Source organism: Lissotriton helveticus, chromosome 3_1, assembly GCF_964261635.1.
Source record: "Lissotriton helveticus chromosome 3_1, aLisHel1.1, whole genome shotgun sequence".
Lineage (NCBI taxonomy): Eukaryota > Metazoa > Chordata > Amphibia > Caudata > Salamandridae > Lissotriton > Lissotriton helveticus.
The window spans coordinates 1,646,739,446-1,646,761,453 of record NC_136061.1 but is presented as its reverse complement, the minus strand read 5'-3'; the positions used below and the strand labels follow the sequence as shown (position 1 = coordinate 1,646,761,453).

Genomic DNA, 22,008 nt, shown 5'->3' with positions numbered 1-22,008 from the left:
GGCTAGCTTCAATCCAGTGGCCAAGTGAGCAAGGGACCCACATCTGGGCATACCCTGCCAACTCAGGGCGAACAAAGCAAAACCAAAGGGAATGATGGACGGAGTGTTAAACATTGCAAGCACTCACCCCCAGTCAAGTGATCTGGGTTGAATCCATCAGCATTCTTTATCTCACTCTGCCACCCCAGTTCAGACACGGCCATATGCAAATCAGTCTGACCCTGTGCCTCATGGGAACAGTCCAGCGCCGAACTACCAAGCCATGTCTTCCCTGGACCGGAAACAAGCCTCCTTGGACCTGTTTCTGACTAATCAGCCATCATCAGCCAGGCTAGCTTGAATTCAGTGGCAAAGTGAGCAAGGGACCCACAGCTGGGCATACCCTGCCAACTTAGGGCAAACAAAGCAAAACCAAAGGCAAAACCAAAGGGGATGATGGACGGAGTGTTGAACATTGCAAGCACTGACCCCCAGTCAACTGATCTGGGTTTAATCCATCATCATTCTTTAGCTCACTCTGCCACCCCAGTTCAGACATGGCCATATGCAAATCATTCTGACCCTGTGCCTCATGGGAACAGTCCAGCGCCAAACTGCCAAGCCATGTCTTCCCTGGACCAGAAACAAGCATCCTGGCACCGGTTTCTGGCTAATCAGCTGTCATCAGCCAGGCTAGCTTGAATCTTGTGGGAAAGTGAGCAAGGGACCCACATCTGGGCATACCCTCCCAACTTAGGGCGAACAAAGCAAAACGAAAGGGGATGATGGACGGAGTGTTGAACATTGCAAGCACTCACCCCCAGTCAACTGATCTGGGTTTAATCCATCATCATTCTTTAGCTCACTCCGCCACCCCAGTTCAGACATGGCCATATGCAAATCAGTCTGACCCTGTGCCTCATGGGAACAGTCCAGCGCCAAACTGCCAAGCCATGTCTTCCCTGGACCGGAAACAAGCATCCTGGACTGGGTTCAAACTGGAATGGCATGGTGAGCAAAAAAACGATGGATTTAGGCCCAGATCTCTGTACTGGGGTGAATGTATGACATTGTTCTGCATTCTGTCCATCAAGTGTTGTTTTTGCATTTGTCACCCCGAGTGGAACTGGTATGCTCAGACGTGAGTCCTGTGCTCTTCATGCCACTGGAATCAAGCTATCCTGGCTGATGAGGCCTGAAAGCCTAAAACCGGTCCTAGGATGCTTGTTTCCAGTCCAGGGAGGACCGGGCTTGGCAGTTCAGGCTGGACTGTTCCCATGGGGCACAGGGTCAAGACTGATTTGCCTATGGCTGGGTTCAAACTGGAATGGCATGGTGCGCACAAAAACAATGGATTTAGGCCCAGATCTCTGTACTGGGGTGACTGTATGACATTGATCTGCAATCTGTCCATCAACTGTTGTTTTTGCATGCATACTGGCAGGGGCTGCAGTAATAGTGCAAATACATGAATCAGCCTGCCCCCCGCCCTAGCGCTGTAACAGCATGAACCTGCAACCAAAATTAAATGCTTTTTATTACCATTTTATGATGGGTGTGGCTGCTGTGTGCACAGGACTCGAGGCGGTGCAATACTCCGCTTCCATATCGGAAGAACCGCTGCTGGATGGTATACAAAGGAGGGAATGGGGAATAGCAGAAGAATGCACAAACAACCAGGGTTCCTTTTTAGGTCTCATCTCTAGACAGTGTGCATGCGCTGTCACGAGGCGAGACATGCTGTATCTTCTTTGTGGGATTCAGCCTGCCCATACTCTTACCATTTGCTGGCACCATCGTTGCTGTCGCAGTCTGTCTCCCCTAGGCATGCATTTGTCCTGCCTCTTCCTGCGTTTTCCTCTCCCCGAGAGCAGTGACCAAGTACACTAACCCTACACTATCCTTCATTTAAGGATCAGTATGAAAACTTCTTTTTGCTTTGTGTACCAGCCCTCCTCAGGAGCGTTGCAGTACTCATTAGTGTCAAGCTCCCTTTTTTTCTCTTTTCTCGTGCCTCTCCTCTAGTAGATAATTTGTAAAAAGAAATAAGTGCCTGGGGTCTTCTCAGAAGGCAGCTTGCATCACCTCATTTCTCCTGTTAGCGCCGCGTAAAACATAGCCAACTACTAACCATTAAAGGGGGGAAATGATCTGGCATAATACCCAGAACTGCTGACTTCAGACCGGGGGAACCATGTTTGAGTCTCTGTGTCAGCTCAGCATCCAGTGATTCTGGGCAAACAGCACTCCGTCCATCATCCCCTTGTGTTTGCTTTGTTTGCCCTAAGTTGGCAGGGTATGCCCAGACATGGGTCCCTTGCTCACTTTGCCACTGGATTCAAGCTAGCCTGGCTGATGACGGCTGTTAGCCAGAAACCGGACCCAGAATGCTTGTTTCCGGTCCAGGGAAGACATGGCTTGGCAGTTCGGTCTGGACTGTTCCCATGAGGCACAGGGTCAAGATTGATTTGCATACACCTGTGTCTGAACTGGGGTGGCAAAGTGAGCTAAAGAACGACGAGGGATTCAACCCAGATCTGTGACTGGGGGATGAGTGTTTGCAATGTTCAGCACTCCATCCATCCTCTCCTTGTGTTTGCTCAAATAGCTTAATAACCCATGCCTACTATAAATGAAGGTGTCCTTAACTAGTGCTCATGAAAATTGCTGGTGTTGAAGATTAAGTGCCGGTGCTGAGCATCATAAACCACTGGCTCAAATTAAGCACTGCTCTCTGTGGCCATTGATGTCCCATGATTTGTGCTAACCGTGCTGACACAACTGTTTAATAACAACATACACCTCCTACGGCAGATGGTGCAAAGTCCCAAACCTTCATTTCTGGCATGCACTGCTTACCCAAACGAGGTTGGTGTGCTATGCGATCCCTTAAGAGAGAAGTGCACAGTGGATATCGCTCTAAGTGGCCCACAAGCCTGTGCCTGGAGATGAGCTAGGGGTATATTATCAAAGCCAGTGATAATTATCGCTGGCCGTACATAGTGATAGAAATAATATCGCTGTCTATCGCTGAATATTATCGCCATGATAACGCTATATTTACAACGCATAGCGCTATGGCGATAATATTTCAGCGATAGGGGTGTTTTCAATGGAACATTGCTGGTTTTGCAGCGATGTTCCATTGAAAACAGCGATAACATTGCTGATACGACCCTGTGGTCGTATCAGCATAATCTATCTCCCATTTAAAGTATGCCTTATTCAGGAATTTAACAGACTTTAAATTCCTGAATTAAAGCTGAGGTAGCGAATTTTTTTTAATCGCTGCATCTCCTTGTTAATATCGCGAAGCTGCCTTCACGATATTAACGTGTTGTTTTCACAGCCACGCCTTCTTTGCATCTCATTAGCAATGCCAGGCGAGGCTGTGAAAAAACGGGCTCTACATCAAGGAAACACGCGCTAGCGTGTCCTTGATGATATTGAGATATGATTATCGCCGCTTTTCGCCCCAAAACGGACGCTAAAGCGGCGATAATTATATCGCCAACCCTTGCTAATATACCCCCTAGTTCTCAGGAAGCATGTTACAAATAACTCATGTAGCAGTTCACCTTTCCGTTGTTTATTTAAAGAAATCGTTTGTTTTTGTCCCCCATACATTAGTCACGCAATTAAAGTGCTCCCGAACGGTGCACGGGACACGCTGTCGGAGCTCAGCTGCCTAACATTGAGCGATAGAATGATCTGAGCTAGTAGAGCATAATGCTGTCCCCCTTTTTACACACTGCCGTTCAAAATGAAGAAACTCTGGTGCCCCAATTAATAAACCAGAGCATGTCTTGATCATTAACAATTCCTGACCCAGCGGACAATGCCCCATGTGGATCAAGGAGGGGGCGCCATCCATGCCTGTTTTCCTACACGGTGCCAGCCCCACTGTTCAAACGCTCCATTATTTCGCGATTGGCAAAAAAAAACGTGAAATCGGCACTTTTCTAAAATGGCCACGCTTTGCATAAGTGCCCGCAACATTTTGGAGAATACTTAAACTTTTGCCCTCTCTACCACCTGCCTGTGAGATCAGCAAATCAACATAAAGAAGGCAATAAAGACAGATGCATTCTGGAGGCAAGTTGGAGGGAAATGCTGGCTGACTTCTGAATGAAGATAAGCCCCTAAAATCTTTGGTGAATTTGCTTAATCTCCTCGAGATTTTTGGTTTAACACTGCTTACTGCACACCTTCAGAGCCAGTTTTACTCAACAGACTAGGGTTCAATTTTCAAAAACCAGAATGGCCTAAAATGCACAACAGCACCGGAGAAAGTACGCCTGTTTTGAAAAGCCAAAAGGGTATGATTTATATGCGTACTGGTAAAGCATCCCGTTTTCAACAAGCAGAAGGGCCCGGGAGAAGAAGTGAAGGGGAGGAACACAAGCAGATGGCTGGAGACATAACAGCGTTTTGGATGTATACATAATTTCCTGTCATTCCACTCAGGTTGTTTATACTGAATAGTCATCACATCAGCAAACCAGATTTGTATATTTGGCAGTAAATAAACTAGAATGAAACTGCTCCTCAGCAATATTAACAAAGGACTTAAGAAAAATAACAGCTAGCAGCAGAATGGTAACTTACCATTCGAAAAATCAGCACAGAATAAAACTGTGCCAACTAAGGGCCAGACGTAGGTGACCAAATAGCGAGCGTTAGCGCTCGCTATTTGGCAGCAAGCAATGTAGGTAAGTTGAAACCGACTAGCAAAATAAGGAATCGCAAAATTGTGATCCCTTATTTTGCTCTTCATTTAAGGAATCGCAAATTGCGATTCCTTAAATGCAATGTAAGTAGCACAAAAGAAAGTGCACTTTAGCCTTAAGGAATCGCTAATTACCACGACATTCAAGTTGGTGGTAATTAGCAATTGCGGGAGTTATTCCTATTCATTCCTATGGGCCTCTTGGCCCATAGGAATTAATGGGAAGGTATTCCTTAATTGCGAATCGCAATTTGCGATTCACAATTAGGGAATATTAAGGAATCGCAAAAAATATTGCGATTTCTACCTACATGGCATTTTGCGATTCCTTAATAGCGATACCCTAAACATAGCTATTAAGGAATTGCAAACATGCATTTTACCTACATCTGGCCCATACTCTAGTTAAAGAAAATACTCCACACCAACGTTTAAAGGTTCTCCCTGTTTTATTCCCAGGTTATTTCCTGTTTGCATCACCATGTACTTACCCTCTAATAAGAACCTATATTCAGGGCCACTAGAATTATGCCATTGTGCGGCGATTTTCGCTTGATTATAGATTTGCCGCATTTGGCACATAAACCATCTGCCGCATAATCTGCAGATTTTAACCCCAAAAATTATTTTAAACTATAAGAACCAAGGAGTGTCCAAGTAAACACCTGCATTTTAGCACAATTTTTGCTATTCAAATGTAGAAAAAGAATTCTCAGCAGGCTTGCTTGATGATTTCATCCAACAGTCTTTTTTTATTATTGCTTCATAACATCCACTTGCATTGACAAATCAATTTTCAGTCATTCATAGAAATTGTTCAAAGGCAAAAATTATTTTCCAACTGCTACAGCCTACGTGTTTCGTCCCCTCAGGGACATCATCAGGGCTGTAAAGAATATATAAAAAAAACATAACTAATACGACCTGATCACAACCAAATCAATCCAATGGTAGTAACAACATAAAAACCCAATATTTCATACTCCTGCCTATATACCATTCTAATGCCTTGACCTAATGGATATTATTCTGAACACAGCCTGCCTATATGCCATTCTAACAAATCCATCTGTATATATTGAGGAATAGCCCAATACTTCCATGGTGGTCACAATTTAACAAAAACATATTTAAATTGCACAACAACAGAATTAATTTTCCATCTTTAACCCTCTTTCCACTTTTGGGATATTCTCCTAGTACCTGAAATCATTATCAATACTGCTTGTATATATCTGCATGTCCTCACCTTAGAACAATATTATGGTGTTCCCAAAATTGAGTCCATATCGAGATGTGATCCTGTAGAGTCGTATCATCCTCAACCAATCCCATATGTCACCAATTCGTTTACTCAAACTTCCCCTACAATTAGAGAAATCCATGTTGAGTTTTAATTGTAATTCGTACAAATTAGCATCCCTAAGTACATCAATTCTGGCCACTAACACAATTAATATTATAACCCCATAATCTCTAACTCAACTCACCTACATTTGAAAGACAAGGTCAGTAGTAGCTATGTGCTTAGTGTCCCAGATAAATTAGTTGTATTGAATTGTGCCGGGTCGAGTCACCCTAAAGGAATTACTAAGGGAATATATATATACATGTATTTGATTGAACCATATTCATATTATATAATGCGGCACTCCAATGTCCCATCATGCTGTGAAAACACTATCACCTCCCTTGCCAGGACCCTTCAATAAACAATTTATGCTCACCTATATCACTCTTGTATGTTTCTTACTCCAGTTGAGTGACGTTTATTCTAGGCTCGAATTTCAATGCAATTCCATCAATACCACATCTACCTATAGCGACAGAGTGACATTTCCCCAGTCATCTATAATTTTGAGTAAAGTTCCTCCCCAGAATCAATGAGAATAGCATTATCCTTACCTTTCCTAATGTATATGACATGGACCTTGTCCCACGCTCTTTCTCCCAAATCCGTTAAATACAACCTTCTTAAATCGTCCAAAATTTATACCAAAACCGAAAAGTAGTGCGAAATATTAGATCAACCAAACTTCCCTGTCCTGTTCACCCCTTAATTACCAATGTCCGTTTCATATTGCAACCCCATTTACCTTATTCGTAGCATTCAGCTCCAAACGTCCTCATCTTATGGCGACCGGTGCGATAAATCCGTCGTTAAACATCAACCGTGCCCCTTCTTTCTTTATTTGCCCGATGGACCAATCACCTTTCAACTCAATCTCCCGCGACAAAAACTTAACTGAAACACCGTTCCCTCCGAGGTCCGCTATCTTAGTCTCGTGTAACCAACCAATCCCAATCAACTATGTCTCCGCCGGAAATGCATCTAATATGTTTCCCTAGTCGCTGTTCTGAGCTTCCTCTGTGGTCCGCTAACTTACAACCCGTAAAGTCAGCCAATCGCATTTCAATGCTCCGTCACACTTCCCATGCCTCAGCCGTCAACAAATAGTATTACTTCCTGTTCGTGACGACCACCATCCTCAACGTGCATTCTGTTTAGCCCCCAAATCCAGCTCTCATGAGCCAATACAAGTACTGCTCTATCACCTACTGCGATACTGATGAGACTAAAAACGCAACTGGCAGGAAGTGGAAGTTTGTTACATATGGCGGCCAATTCCAAAGATCGAGCACCCGGCACACATTTTTATTTAATTTCCCCTACTCCTAAGGGATCACCAGTGGAAAATAAATGTCATTAATTTCTGTAATGAGGAAAATTATTCAAAGAAAAAAGATATAAATATATGAAATATATATAGCCACTGCATTTCGTAGTACGAATAACCTAACCTCCAACTTTTTACCCTATGGCTTCCCCAGCAGTCAAATTTGTATCCAGACTGTTTACCCTTGCAATAATGTTAAAAGACAATACTGTTATCAACATGTTCCTCGATCTATACACCCAATTATTCCTAGTCACACGATTTCTTTTAATTTATAAACTTGTACTCTCACATATCTGCTAGTCTTAGGGTAAATGGGTTTATCTCTTGTATCACGAATATAAATTAATCGCTGCTTAGTCCCAGAGGCCCAATATTTTTTTTATTTTTATTTTTTATTATTTTTTAAATTTTTTAAACTGAATTATCCTCTCATGTTTGAGAGTTCTCCAGCTTCATATCTGAGAGCTGCAATTACACAGGTCCAGCAAATTACCTACTCTAATTAATCACGAAAGCACGAACACTCATCATCATTCAGGCCTAAAAAAAATGATGTAGTTCAGAATCACTATTTAACCCCTCTTTTACCGCTCTACAATGGCTGATCCATTTAGCTTCTTCCTTTGTGATCAACAATTCCCAATCCCCTCCCCGTATACCTGGTTCAATTTTCTGTGTGCCATGGAATTTAAATTCTCTCTGTGTACCATGACATTCTTTGATATGTACAAAAATGGGGGATTTAGGATCCTGATTCAAAATAGCTCGTCTGTGCTCTTGTATGCGTATTTTCAATTGTCTCTTTGTGCTCCCTATGTAAATTTTTGAACATGCACAGATCAACACATACACTACTCCAGTGCTATTACAATTGATAAATTGTCGTATCTGATGGGTTTGCATGCTATTATATTTGAACTCCTTCAAACGATTAATGCCAAAAGGGCAAACATTACATGTGCCACACGTAAAAAAAACTTTTTGTACAGTGGGCATCCAACCAATCCTAGATTTTTATGTTGGTTGTAAATAGTTTCTTGTTATCAGGGTGCCTATGGTCGGACTCCTTCTGTAAGTTATTTTAGGAACTTCTCCAAGGTTGCCCAATAGACCTGGTACACCCATGAGTAAGTGCCAATTCTTTTTGAGAATCCTGATACGACAATTTATCAATTGTGATAGCACTGGAGTAGTGCATGTGTTGATCTGTGCATGTTCAAAAATGTAACCAGGTATACGGGGAGGGGATTGGGAATTGTTGATCAGAAAGGAAGAAGCTAAATGGATCAGCTGTTGTAGAGCAGTAAAAGAGGGGTTAAATAGTGATTCTGAACTCCATCATTTTTTATAGGCCTGAATGATGATGAGTGTTCGTGCTTTCGTGATTAATTAGAGTAGGTAATTTGCTGGACCTGTGTAATTGCAGCTTACAGATATGATGCTGGAGAACTCTCAAACATGAGGGGTTATTTCAGTTAAAAAAAATTAAAAAATAATAATAAAAAAATAAAAGAAAAAATTATTGGGCCTCTGGGACTAAGCAGCGATTAATTTATATTCGTGATACATGAGATAAACCCATTTACCCTAAGACTAGCAGATATGTGAGAGTACAAGTTTATAAATTAAAAGAAATCGTGTGACTAGGAATAATTGAGTGTATAGATCGAGGAACATGTTGATAACAGTATTGTGTTTTAACATTATTGCAAGGGTAAACAGTCTGGATACACATTTGACTGCTGTGGAAGCCATTGGGTAATAAGTTGGAGGTTAGGTTATTCGTACTACGAAATGCAGTGGCTATATATATTTCATATATTTATATCTTTTTTCTTTGAATATTTTTTCTCTTTACAGAAATTAATGACGTTTATTTTCCACTGGTGATCCCTTAGGAGTAGGGGAAATTAAGGAAAAATGTATGCCGTCTGCTCGATCTTTGGAATTGGCCGCCATATGTAACAAACTTCCACTTCCTGCCAGTTGCGTTTTTAGTCTCATCAGTATCGCAGTAGGTGATAGAGCAGTACTTGTATTGGCTCATGAGAGCTGGATTTGGGAGCTAAACAGAATGCACGTTGAGGTTTGGTGGTCGTCACGAACAGGAAGTAATACTATTTGTTGACGGCTGAGGCATGGGAAGTGTGCCGGAGCATTGAAATGCGATTGGCTGAGTTTACGGGTTGTAAGTTAGCGGACCACGGAGGAAGCTTAGAACCGCGACTAGGGAAACATATTAGATACATTTCCGGCGGAGACATAGTTGATTGGGATTGGTTGGTTACACAAGACTAAGATTGCGGACCTCGGAGGGAACGGTGTTTCAGTTACGTTTTTTTCACGGGAGATTGAGTTGAAAGGTGATTGGTCCATCGGGCAAATAAAGAAAGAAGGGGCACGGTTGATGTTTGACGACGGATTTATCGCACCGGTCGCCATAAGATGAGGACGTTTAGAGCTGAATGCTACGAATAAGGTAAATGGGGTTGCAATATGAAACGGACATTGGTAATTAAGGGGTGAACAGGACAGGGAAGTTTGGTTGATCTAATATTTCGCACTACTTTTTGGTTTAGGTATACATTTTGGATGATTTAAGAAGATTGTATTTAACGGATTTGGGAGAAAGAGCGAGGGACAAGGTCCATGTCATATACATTAGGAAAGGTAAGGATAATGCTATTCCCATTGATTCTGGGGAGGAACTTTACTCAAAATTATAGATGACTGGGGAAATTTCACTCTGTCGCTATAGGTAGATGTGGAATTGATGGAATTGAATTGAAATTCGAGCCTAGAATAAACGTCACTCAACTGGAGTAAGAAACATACAAGAGTGATATAGGTGAGCATAAATTGTTTATTGAAGGGTACTGGCAAGGGAAGTGATAGTGTTTTCACAACATGATGGGACATTGGAGTGCCGCATTATATAATATGAATATGGTTCAATCAAATACATGTATATATTCCCTTAGTAATTCCTATAGGGTGACTCGACCCCGCAGAATTCAATACAACTAATTTATCTGGGACACTAAGCACGTAGCTACTACTGACCTTGTCTTTCAAATGTAGGTGAGTTGAGTTAGAGATTATGGGGTTATAATATTAATTGTGTTAGTGGCCAGAATTGATGTACTTAGGGATGCTAATTTGTACGAATTAACAATTAAAACTTAACATGGATTTCTCTAATTGTAGGGGAAGTTTGAGTAAACGAATTGGTGACATATGGGATTGGTTGAGGATGATACGACTCTAACAGGGTGACAACTCGATATGGACTCAATTTTGGGAACACCATAATATTGTTCTAAGGTGAGGACATGCATAGATATATACAAGCAGCATTGATAATGATTTCAGGTACTAGGAAAATACCCCAAAAGTGGAAAGAGGATGAAAGATGGAAAATTAATTCTGTTGTTGTGCAATTTAAAGATGTTTTTGGTAAATTGTGACCACCATGGAAGTATTGGGCTATTCCTCAATATATACAGATGGATTTGTTAGAATGGCATATAGGCAGGCTGTGTTCAGAATAATATCCATTAGGTCAAGGCATTAGAATGGTATGTAGGCAGGAGTATGAAATATTGGGTTTTTATGTTGTTACTACTATGGATTGATTTGGTTGTGATCAGATCATATTAGTTATGTTTTTTTTATATATTCTTTACAGCCCTGATGATGTCCCTGAGGGGACGAAACACGTAGGCTGTAGCAGTTGGAAAATAATTTTTGCCTTTGAACAATTTCTATGAATGACTGAAAATTGATTCGTCAATGCAAGTGGATGTTATGAAGCAATAATAAAAAAAGACTGTTGGATGAAATCATCAAGCAAGCCTGCTGAGAATTCTTTTTCTACATTTGAATAGCAAAAATTGTGCTAAAATTCAGGTGTTTATTTGGACACTCCTTGGTTCTTATTGTTTATGATTATTTGTAAGTGGTTGGTTGTGGTGAACCACTCCAAGTAGTAGTGTCACAGCCATTATTGAAATAAGTGATATGAAATTAGGAACAAGCAATTAATACGTCTCACTGTGCACAAACTTATTCCCTCATCGCAGAGCCAAAGTTTCATTCCCAAAAATTATTTCTTGCCCAAATGGTTCAAAGGTTACTAAAAATGCAGCAACAGGTCGTGTTGCCGCACAGTGGAAGGCCATTTGCAAAGGTTGACTGGTCAGCTTTCTGTTGCTTATTGTCATAGTAGGGTGTTAAACTGGTACTAACTAATCAAGTGCAACCAATGCCCAGTGTTACCAAGTTTCAAAATGAGGAAATAATTAAGTAATACTATTAATAAATGTCCTACATTAGGCTGCATAATTTGGCATTTCTTGCTCCATACTGTAGTCAACCTTGCTGCATAATTTGGTGCTCTCCTGCCGCATATTTACAGTGACCCTGCCTATAGTGACAGGTTGACAGCCCCAAGTGACAGTATTATTAGTCCCCCTTTACCTTTCTAAACACATTTACTGAAGTAACCACTCTTTTTTTTATATATTATTTTAAATACACCACATTCTTTAAAATATCCCAACTGAATTGCACCACCTAGTGCTAGACTTATGTGATGGATATGATTTCATTTTACAATGCTTACAGAGTTATGTCGGAGACTACTGGGACAGACCGTAGTCACGTAGTCACTCACCCTTAGATGTACTGGCCAGAGATCTACACATTGGCCTTCTCCCTCATGCCACAACAAACATATCATGGGAGCCCCCCCTCCTTATAGCCTGCCTTAGCAGTTTGTTAATCAGGACAGTGACAAACATTTCTACAGGAAAACTCATCCAACCGTGCTAAGCTCAATATCAGACATGCAACTATGTCACTCAGTCTCTAGGAGGGTTTGCATTTACCTTAGAGGTGCACTGGATTACCACACAAATGCATGAAGACAGGTCTATGAAAAGCTCACCCACTGGTGATGCAAGCACGCATTCTAGAGAGAGTCAATGTTTAAGAAGATGTGGAGAGGATGCATAGAGGGTGGGGTGCTCCTCGTTACACTGTAGTAGGAACACTACTGGCGGACCCACGGTCATTAGGAGAAGGAAAGTTAGCCGGCATATTGTCTACAGACTCCTTAACTTTCTTGCCCAGTGTAAGAAGGCAGGTTATGAATTGCAAAGAATGTGGGTTCTTCACAGCAGATCCCCACATGTAGTAGAAACCATAACATTGCATTCCATCCAACATCCACCTGTATCATTTCATCCACTCACATCCCATCCATTACACTCCAGTCCCTATTGCATCTCCCCTCCCCACTCACCCTTTTCCCATCTCATTCAATCTTCTCATGCCCCATCTCACTTAGCTAATTCCCTTCCCATCCCAACCGCTAACTCCTATCCTCAAATTTACCTCACCAGCCCGTACTGCATAGATACTCACATACCTTTTCCCAGGGGCCAAAAAGTATGGTCTGTGGTATGACTTGGGCTACAATTGATACCAGCAGGGTGGAGGCCGGGAGGCAGGGAGTGGTGGTGATTATAATGGAAATGGGGCACAGGGTGGACACAGTGGGCAATATTTCACGCAGAATAGCAAAATAAAGTGCTGCTACAAAGCCGCCAAATTTCCATATTTGTGTCACAATTTTTTATATTAATGCAACAATATCCTGGGGGCTCTGACTGTGACTTTACTGTGGGGTCTGATTAGTCCTCAGAGGAGGTAAGGCACATTAAGTCCATGGGCTGGTCTGCACAGGCGATCTCATAATTGAGGAGATCATAGCTTGTGCTCAAGTGTGGCACAGCCTCTGCAGGCAGAATGTTTTCATCAAAGTTGTCCTGCAGCCCCAGCCCACTGAGCAGCTCCCAGCACTGGCAGACAATGGCCTCTGCCCAGGAGGGGCCAGTCCCAGTGAGGTCTGAAATCAAAAGAAAGAAACATCGTCTGTGCTCTTCTCGCGTGCTGTCGGGGGCGGGGTTACTGTTTGACTGCAAGTGAGATTTTTAGATTGAGCGTAAGTGTATCACCTCTTGTATTCTTTATTATTCATCTGTGTTAGCCTAAAGCCATTCCCAGACTTCTCATTTGTTGATTTCAATGTCCTTTAAAAATCCTTGCTTGCTAGTGGCCAGTCCTGCCTCTTTGTCCCTCCTTTTTAGGGCTCGGACTCCTCCCCCTGGGGGAGGAGTTTCGAGATCCTAATGTTATAAGAAAAAAAAGAAGAAGAAGAAGAAGGGCCTTGGTGAGAGGAATTCCACACATTCCTTTGCGTTTTCTGGCATCTGGTCAGTGATTCGTCTTCCCTGTGCTGTGTATGTAGTAGCCTTGAAGTGATAGGCTGTAAGTAATGTACGCGTGCCCGATGTGGCATTTTGTGTGCGAGAACGAGCATGGCAGAGTGATTAATCTTAATTACGAGCTGTCAGAGTGCCCGTGTAATGCAAGCCAGATGATGCGAACGCGTTCACAGCGGTGAGCGCGTTCACTGTTAAATGACGAGAGGCAGCAGGCGAGGCTCACAGAAGATGACTCATACATGCTCGTCTTGGTCGACAGCTGCACAGTCCGTGCCCTGTGACCCCGCTTCGTGATCTTGGAGGCTTGTCAGGCCGCGCCGCCCCCGCTGAGGAGACCCCCGCACCGTCGTGCCAAGGGTCGCGGGCCGCGCCTGCCTGATTGCACACGCCCGCTGGCGTCAAGATCCAAAAGTGCCCCCGATCGCCGGAGTCGCACAAGCCTGTGCCGACCCCCGCTGAAGAAAAAGGAAGTGTTCGTGAAGTCACCCCGGGCTAGGGGCCCGCAACGTTTGTCTTCCCCTTGGTTGCCGCTCCTGCCTGCAAGTGCCAAGGTACTGTTAATATCCCCCGCGGTGCGAGCCGTTCCTTTCACCAGACTCGCACCGCTCTGCTCTGTGTGCCTGCCTGCAGCCGTGAGCGCGCTCCAGCCCCTCCCGCTGGAATCCTTGGAAGTCGCCAAGTGCCCAGAGCCCCCACGGGTGAGTGAAAGCTGAAGGCTTCGTCTGCACTCCCCGTCAGGGACTCCGAGCCTCCCCCTGCCGCCCGCACTGCTCCCGGAGCCCTCCTGCACCGCTGGGCCGGCCCGCCTTTAACTCTGTCCTCGAGCCGAGAGGAAGAGCCGGGGCCGGCACAGGCGTGCTCACGCCCGATGCGTGAGCGTTGGTAGGGCCGGGTCAGTTTCACCGCGAAGAGGCAGGAGAGGCGCTGCCAGGCACGCCGAAGGCCGGGGAGAGTTCCAAAGCCCCAGAACGGAGAGAGGCTTTCGTTTAAACGGCAAAGACACTGAGAGAACGTTGAGGAAGTGTGGTGCATTAACGCTCCGGCTCTCTGCCCGCGGCACCCTTCGCAATCCTAGTGCCTTAACACTGTTAGTGCAAAATGTTTCAGCCCCTGCATGCTGGGCTTCGATGGTATGTCAGCAACGAGAGATGATGCCATGAACCATATGGAAATTCCTTAATGGGCTTCCTGGCAATGGAATAGTGTTAAGGAGTGTCGAAGCTTTCATTCTCAAAATGGCGACTTGGTACTTCATTCACCGAAGACATTCAGTAAAAATTAGAATTTAAGGACATTGAGAGTGGAGAGAACACTGGAAATGCTACACGTTGGTAGCAGACATCCAGAACTCGCTGCAGAAACAGGCATTGCATGAAGCCAACGTCTTTGGAAACCTTGGCAGTTTTACGATGTTGTGAATTTTTTATGCTTTTCCCTTATAAATATGGGACAATGTGTCTCAGAAGCTAAACTTGGAGAGGCAGTTGCTTAATGTGCTTTTGTGCATTAAAAAACAACTGCAAAGAAAAGCTCTGTGTACAATTTCCATCTTGGCTGTTTCGATCAGGTTGGAAATGATCTTGACCTGTGGCTCATATTTACACGGGCAAAGATGCAATTAAACTGAGGAACTTCTCCAACTTGAATGTCGGAATCCAGACACTTGGCAAAAGTAGCCTGTGTAAAAAAAAAACCAAAACTTTTTCCATACCCTTAATTCTGACCCCTCCCAGTGCAGAGGAAACGCCGAAGCTGTGCTTCACAAATATTGACAAATTCAGGTTTGCCCCCACCCCTCTGCATGCATCTTAAAGTTTACGTATAGAATTTATTTGAAATAATGTAATGTTTTTTAAAGAAATACTTACATTGACTAAAAGTTATTCACATATTTTGTAATAACAATATTTGTTTTATTTATATATACTTCTTAACATGAAATAAAATATATTTATGTTTAAAAGAAGGTTTCTACGGAGAGTGTTGCCGTACAACTGTTTGTCCGTGTGAGTGCAGAGTAGTGAGGGCAGAGTAGTGAGGGCAGAGTACTGAGGGCAGAGTAGTGAGGGCAGAGTAGTGAGTAGTGAGTAGAGTAGTGAGTAGTGAGTAGAGTAGTGAGTAGAGTAGTGAGTAGAGTAGTGAGTAGAGTAGTGAGTAGTGAGTAGTGAGTAGTGAGTAGTGAGTGCAGAGTAGTGAGTAGTGAGTAGTGAGTAGTGAGTGCAGAGTAGTGAGTAGTGAGTGCAGAGTAGTGAGTAGTGAGTGCAGAGTAGTGAGTAGTGAGTAGAGTAGTGAGTAGTGAGTAGAGTAGTTAGTACAGAGTAGTGAGTAGAGTAGTGAGTGGAGAGTAGTGAGTAGAGTAGGGAGTAGTGAGTGCAGAGTAGTGAGTAGAGTAGTGAGTAGAGTAGTGAGTTGTGAGTAGAGTAGTGAGTAAAGTAGTGAGTGCAGAGTAGTGAGTAGAGTAGTGAGTAAAGTAGTGAGTGCAGAGTAGTGAGTAGAGTAGTGAGTAGAAAGTAGTGAGTAGAGTAGTGAGTGGAGAGTAGTGAGTAGAGTAGTGAGTAGTGAGTGCAGAGTAGTGAGTAGTGAGTAGTGAGTAGAGAGTAGTGAGCAGTGAGTAGAGAGTAGTGAGTAGTGAGTAGTGAGGAGTAGAGTAGTGAGTAGTGAGTAGAGTAGTGAGTAGAGTAGTGAGTAGAGTAGTGAGTAGTGAGTGCAGAGTAGTGAGTAGTGAGTAGAGTAGTGAGTAGTGAGTAGAGTAGTGAGTAGAGTAGTGAGGTGAGTAGAGTAGTGAGTAAAGTAGTGAGTGCAGAGTAGTGAGTAGAGTAGTGAGTAGTGAGTAGAGTAGTGAGTAGAGTAGTGAGTAGTGAGTGCAGAGTAGTGAGTAGTGAGTAGAGTAGTGAGTAGTGAGTAGAGTAGTGAGTAGTGAGTCGAGTAGTGAGTAGAGTAGTGAGGTGAGTAGAGTAGTGAGGTGAGTAGAGTAGTGAGGTGAGTAGAGTAGTGAGTAAAGTAGTGAGTGCAGAGTAGTGAGTAGAGAAGTGAGTAGTGAGTAGTGAGTAGTGAGTAGAGTAGTGAGTAGAGTAGTGAGTAGTGAGTAGAGTGGAGAGTAGTGAGCAGAGTAGTGAGTAGTGAGCAGAGTAGTGAGTAGAGTAGTGAGTAGAGTAGTGAGTAGTGAGCAGAGTAGTGAGTAGTGGGTGCAGAGTAGTGAGTAGAGTAGTGAGTAGAGTAGTGAGTAGTGAGTAGAGTAATGAGTAGTGAGTGCAGAGTAGTGAGTAGTGAGTAGAGTAGTGAGTAGAGTAGTGAGTGCAGAGTAGTGAGTAGAGTAGTGAGTGCAGAGTAGTGAGTAGAGTAGTGAGTAGAGTAGTGAGTAGTGAGTGCAGAGTAGTGAGTAGAGTAGTGAGTAGTGAGTAGAGTAGTGAGTAGAGTAGTGAGTAGAGTAGTGAGTAGTGAGTGCAGAGTAGTGAGTAGAGTAGTGAGTAGAGTAGTGAGTAGGACATCACAGGCAGCAGCTGTGCAAGCTTCTTACACTCACAAGGAGACCACAGGCAGCTGAGGTGCAATCTTCTCCCACTCACAAGAACGACATCACAGGCAGCAGCAGTGCAAGCTTCTTACACTCACAAGGAGACCACAGGCAGCAGAGGCGCAAGCTTCTCACACTCACAAGAAGGACATCACAGGCAGTAACGGTGCAATATTCTCACACTCACAAGGAGATCACTGGCAGTACACACCACATGAACACACTCCATAACACATAGCAACAATACATTGGCATTTACAATGCCATTAGCTCAAACTCAAATAAATCCGAGCCCGATTGCATTTCTAATGCTTGTTTCTCCAAGGAGCAGGGACTTAGTACAATATCATTACACTTCGTTCTGTTAATCTGCTTGTAGGGGGGACTATTTTATTATGTTTTCAACCTCGTGTTACACTGTGGGTGCTCAGACCCATTGCTGCTTACATTTCATTGAAGCATTCATCCATCCCAGTTCCTGCTATGTGGCTGACATTCTTTTGTTTTCTCTCCGAAGGCAGCTCCCAGCCTGGCTTGTTTACAATTTGCTGGTAAACTGTGGAGTTAATTGGGCAGTTTATTTTCTCCTGTGGATGCTCAGTAATAAATACTTTTTCATATGAGAGCACGTTTATTTTTGCCAAGTGCAACTTACAGTGGCAGTTCTTCTTTCTGCATGTGTATTTGGTTCCTTTCTTCGAGAAAAGGACACACAGTATTGCAGTGTTGTAACTTCCTTCTCTGTTTTGGAGCTGCATCCACGAGGAGGGGGTGAACTGGGTTACCGTGCCCTGCAGCACCATTTCTCAGATTCTTAAAGGAGGTTAACAGGAGGTCAAAGTAAACTGTACATCCAGGAGGACAATTAACAACACACGCAGTGAGTAACATTAGGGCTCTTAATTGTATCTTAATTGCATGCTATTTCGTGGGTGGAGTAAGGGTAGTTCAGCCAACAGCTGCTCATTATGTAGGCAAGATGTATTCACTCGCACATTGCCTTTCATATTTAACATTCTTGGGTGTCAACTGCCATTAGCCCAATGAGTTTGCATGATGCATTAGAAATTCTGTTTAAAGATTGACAATGTGTTTTAAAAAGCAACTTGTAATGTATTACTTGTTTAATGCATCCTCCTTATTGACATTCTCTGCCTTGCTGCTCAGCCAATGTGATGTCATCGGAATGTTTGGAGTGTTTGAGTTGGAGAGAGAGTGTCAAGGAGGCTGCTCCTGGTGGGGCCTAATAGGTACCTAACTTGTTTCCGGTAACCAACCAACAAGGAAGTAACCTGATGAATAAATCTACTATCCTGTTATACATCACTCGGCCTACGTATCATTCTTCTATGTAACACAACTCCTTTGCTTCTCATTGGAAGACCTTTTCTCGAGACCCCAGGTTAGCTGGTGTTTGCTACACTGTGTCTATGGTGGCCTAGTGTTCTAGGTTTGCATACATGTTTGCATCCTTTCTCCCTTCTGTACCAGCCATCTCCTATCCACGTCCCTTTCCATATCTGCATCTCCCACCTTGCCCATATCTGATCTCTTATGTCACCTCATCTCCCTTCCTTTCTAACCCCCTCTCTTCCCTGATCACGTAGGAAAGCTTGTTATGCGGAGCAGAGCTTGGAAGTGCAGTCTCTGTTTGCCTAGAACAAGGTTGGCAATACCTGTTTAGAGCCCCCTTGCAAATCGGCATGCAGACTTTTTATTTTTCTTCTGTGGTAAACAACGTTTTCTTTTAGTTGTAAACGTCGGGCAACGCAGTGATTAAAATGCCTTTCTGCGCTAGGAATAAAAGTGACAGACTGTTTTTACGCTCTTACATTTCAATGTTTCATCTCTGGCATCAAAACGTTCAAAACATATTTTTTTTAAAACAGCACTTTAGGCTCCTAAACAGTGCAAGATCAAGGTAACTATTTTTGTAAGTTCTTGCTATTCATGAGCAGAGTTGCTTTGTCTTGACGGATATCAAGGGATATCAAGGGTATATCTCTGGATTTAGTGATTACTTTCGTCTTCAGAATCTGTTTGAAGGTTCCAAAGGATAGAGCAAAATTTGATTATAGTTACCTCTATGGGATCGACCCACCTATTTTGGCTTGGGAACCTTGCACACTACATGTTTTGCAAATACATAACTGCTGTTCAATTTTTTAGAAGTTTGTTTGGTATTACATAAAGTGCTGAACCATATGGGACTTCCAAATATCCTGCCTAAACGTTTCTTTTGAATCCAGTCTACAAAACATGTTTAAGCGTACGTTTCACTGGTGTACTATTGGACTTTTTGTTTGCAGCTGTTTTCAAAGTTTCTTATTATGTTACACTGTATGGATTATGGGTGTCCAACACGGGTCCAATAGAGCTGGATTCACAGCAGAATTTCTGAGCAACAACTATGTAAATGATTTTCATTTACATTTGTTGTATATAAATGCATGGTGAGCACACAGTGCTTGTAAAAATGAGCTGGAAATGATATACATGTGTCAGTATGACGCTTTTTTTCATCACTGGAGTGTGGGTATCAAAGGCCACGTTTGTCTTCAAGTGGTAAGGTGGTGATGACAGGGTGAAAGATGTTTTCAGTGGTTGCATGCACTGAGGGTAGTTATTCAAGGTGCTACTGCTGTTTCAGTGTCTAAGTAACCACCTCTAAAATGTTTATTAAAATAACGGTTCTGTTTCTTTCATCAATCCATCTCTCATTTGAGACTGGTACCAACCAAATAATGTTTTTCTCTGAATATAAACTCTGCACATGGCCATTCTTTCCAAGTGTCTGTGTTGCAATAATTGTGACTTTCAAGCCCACTTTTTGTGGACATATGCAGTGGATGTCAAATGATCACTCGTATAGTAGAATGTTAAGTGTTTACTTTATGAGTACCACCTCAGTATCACTCAGCACCAGTGCAGCTCCAGCTGAGCATCACCTAAGCATCAGTCAGCACAGCACTACTTTAGCACCACCTAAGCACCACTGCAGCATCATCGCAGTACCACCTCAGCACTAGAGCATCAGCGCAGCACCACCTTAGCACTCAACGCAGCACCACATCAGCATCTGCTCAGCAACTCTTCAGCACCAGTCAGCGCCGTTCAGTACTACTTCAGCATCACTGCAGCACCACCTGAGCATCACTCAGCACCACCTCAGAACCACTACAGCACCACCGCAGCACCGGTGCTAGTTCAACACTTCCTCAGCACTTCCTCAGCACCACCGCAGCACCACCTCATCATCAGCAGAGCACCACTTCAGCACCAGTCAGAATCAGTCAGCACCACTTCAGCAGCACCACCTAAGCATTACTCAGCAGCACCTGAGCACCATCACAACACCACCACAGCACCAGCACAGTAACCACCGCTGGATGACTCAGCCCGAGAGCAGCACCACCTCAGCACCAAAGCACCACCAAATCAAGGACCCCACCAGTTCAGCACCACCTCACAACCAGTACAGCACAATCTCAGCATCAGCACACCAGCACAGAATCACTCAACACCACCACAGCATCATTCAGCAACACTTCAGCACCAGTACAGCATCTCCTGGGCATCACACAACACTACCACAGCACCACATCAGCATCAGCACAGCACCACCTTGTTTCAGAGCACTACTAACTCAGCACTAACAGCCCCACCACGGCATCAGCACAGCCCCAGCTCAGTACCAGCATGGCACCACCTCAGCACCAGTGCAGCACCACCTCATCAGCAACTCAGCACCAATGCAGCACCACTTCAGCATTAGTGCAACACCACCTCAGCACCATTGCAGCATCACCTCAGCACAGCACAAACTCAGCTTCACTCACCATCACCTGAGCATGGACATTGCACCACCTGAGCACCACCAAAGTATCACTCAGCACCACCTCAGTATCACTTAGTACCACATCCGCACAAGCACACCACCACCTCAGTGTCACTCAGCACCACCTCAGCACCAGTGTAGCACCACCTCAGCACCACTGCACTACAACATTCTGTTACACTTAATACAATTTATTACTATCCACATAAATAGATAAAGAGACTACACGGCTCGGCAAGGCTGAAGCTGTGTTGCTACGGTAATTCCTGTGACTTTTAACGACTTTTAATCAAGACAGTTTGTTTTTACTTACTTGATTCTTTGCACATTTGCACCCGCATCCTTGGTGGAAGCTCGGCCCCAGGCACCCCGGTCCATCACGGCAAGTGCCGGTTGAACGAAGCGTGCAGAGGAGGTTAGAGCGAAACACACTTCCAGGTTGGGTGGCACTCCCGGCGCTGAGCGGTCTAGTCGCTCGCCGTCTCACACTTTAAATTCCTGGTTTGAGCGAACGTGAGTCAGATAAAGAGACTACGAGGCTCGGCAAGGCTGAAGCTGTGTTGCTACGGTAATTCTTGTGACTTTTAACGACTTTTAATCCAGACAGTTTGTTTTTACTTACTTGATTCTTTGCACATTTCCACCCGCATCTTTGGTGGAAGCTCTTCCCCAGGCAACCCGGTCCATCACGGCAAGTGCCGGTTGAACGGAGGGTGCCGACGGGGTTAGGGCGGAACACACTTCCGGGTTGGGTGGCACTTCCGGCGCTGAGCGGTCTAGTCGCTTGCCGTCCCATACTTACTTAAACCCAATGTTGGGCGACGCGCAGCGGACACGTGCAGCGGGCGCGCCGATGGTGCACCGAAGGCACGCCAAAGGCAAGCCCATCTGTGCTTGTCCGCGCCTGGACCGTGCCCAGGGCCACGACCCCTATACAAATAGAGACAGGACATGAGATGTTAAGTTACTCTAGTCAC

General features: G+C 44.0%; 1 protein-coding gene across 3 annotated transcripts in view; it reads left to right on the top strand.

Moving 5' to 3' along the window:
• The window catches only part of SCTR (secretin receptor), a 703,893-nt gene that overhangs the window by 277,155 nt on the left and 404,730 nt on the right, over nt 1–22,008 (top strand). The window contains exon 1 of one of the 3 annotated variants that reach the window (XM_078682400.1): nt 17,974–18,073. The exons of the other annotated variants lie outside the window; for them this stretch is intronic. The gene's annotated coding sequence lies outside the window, so the exon portion shown is untranslated. Of the gene's footprint in view, nt 1–17,973; nt 18,074–22,008 lie in introns of those variants that run through there. 3 annotated transcript variants of the gene reach the window in all.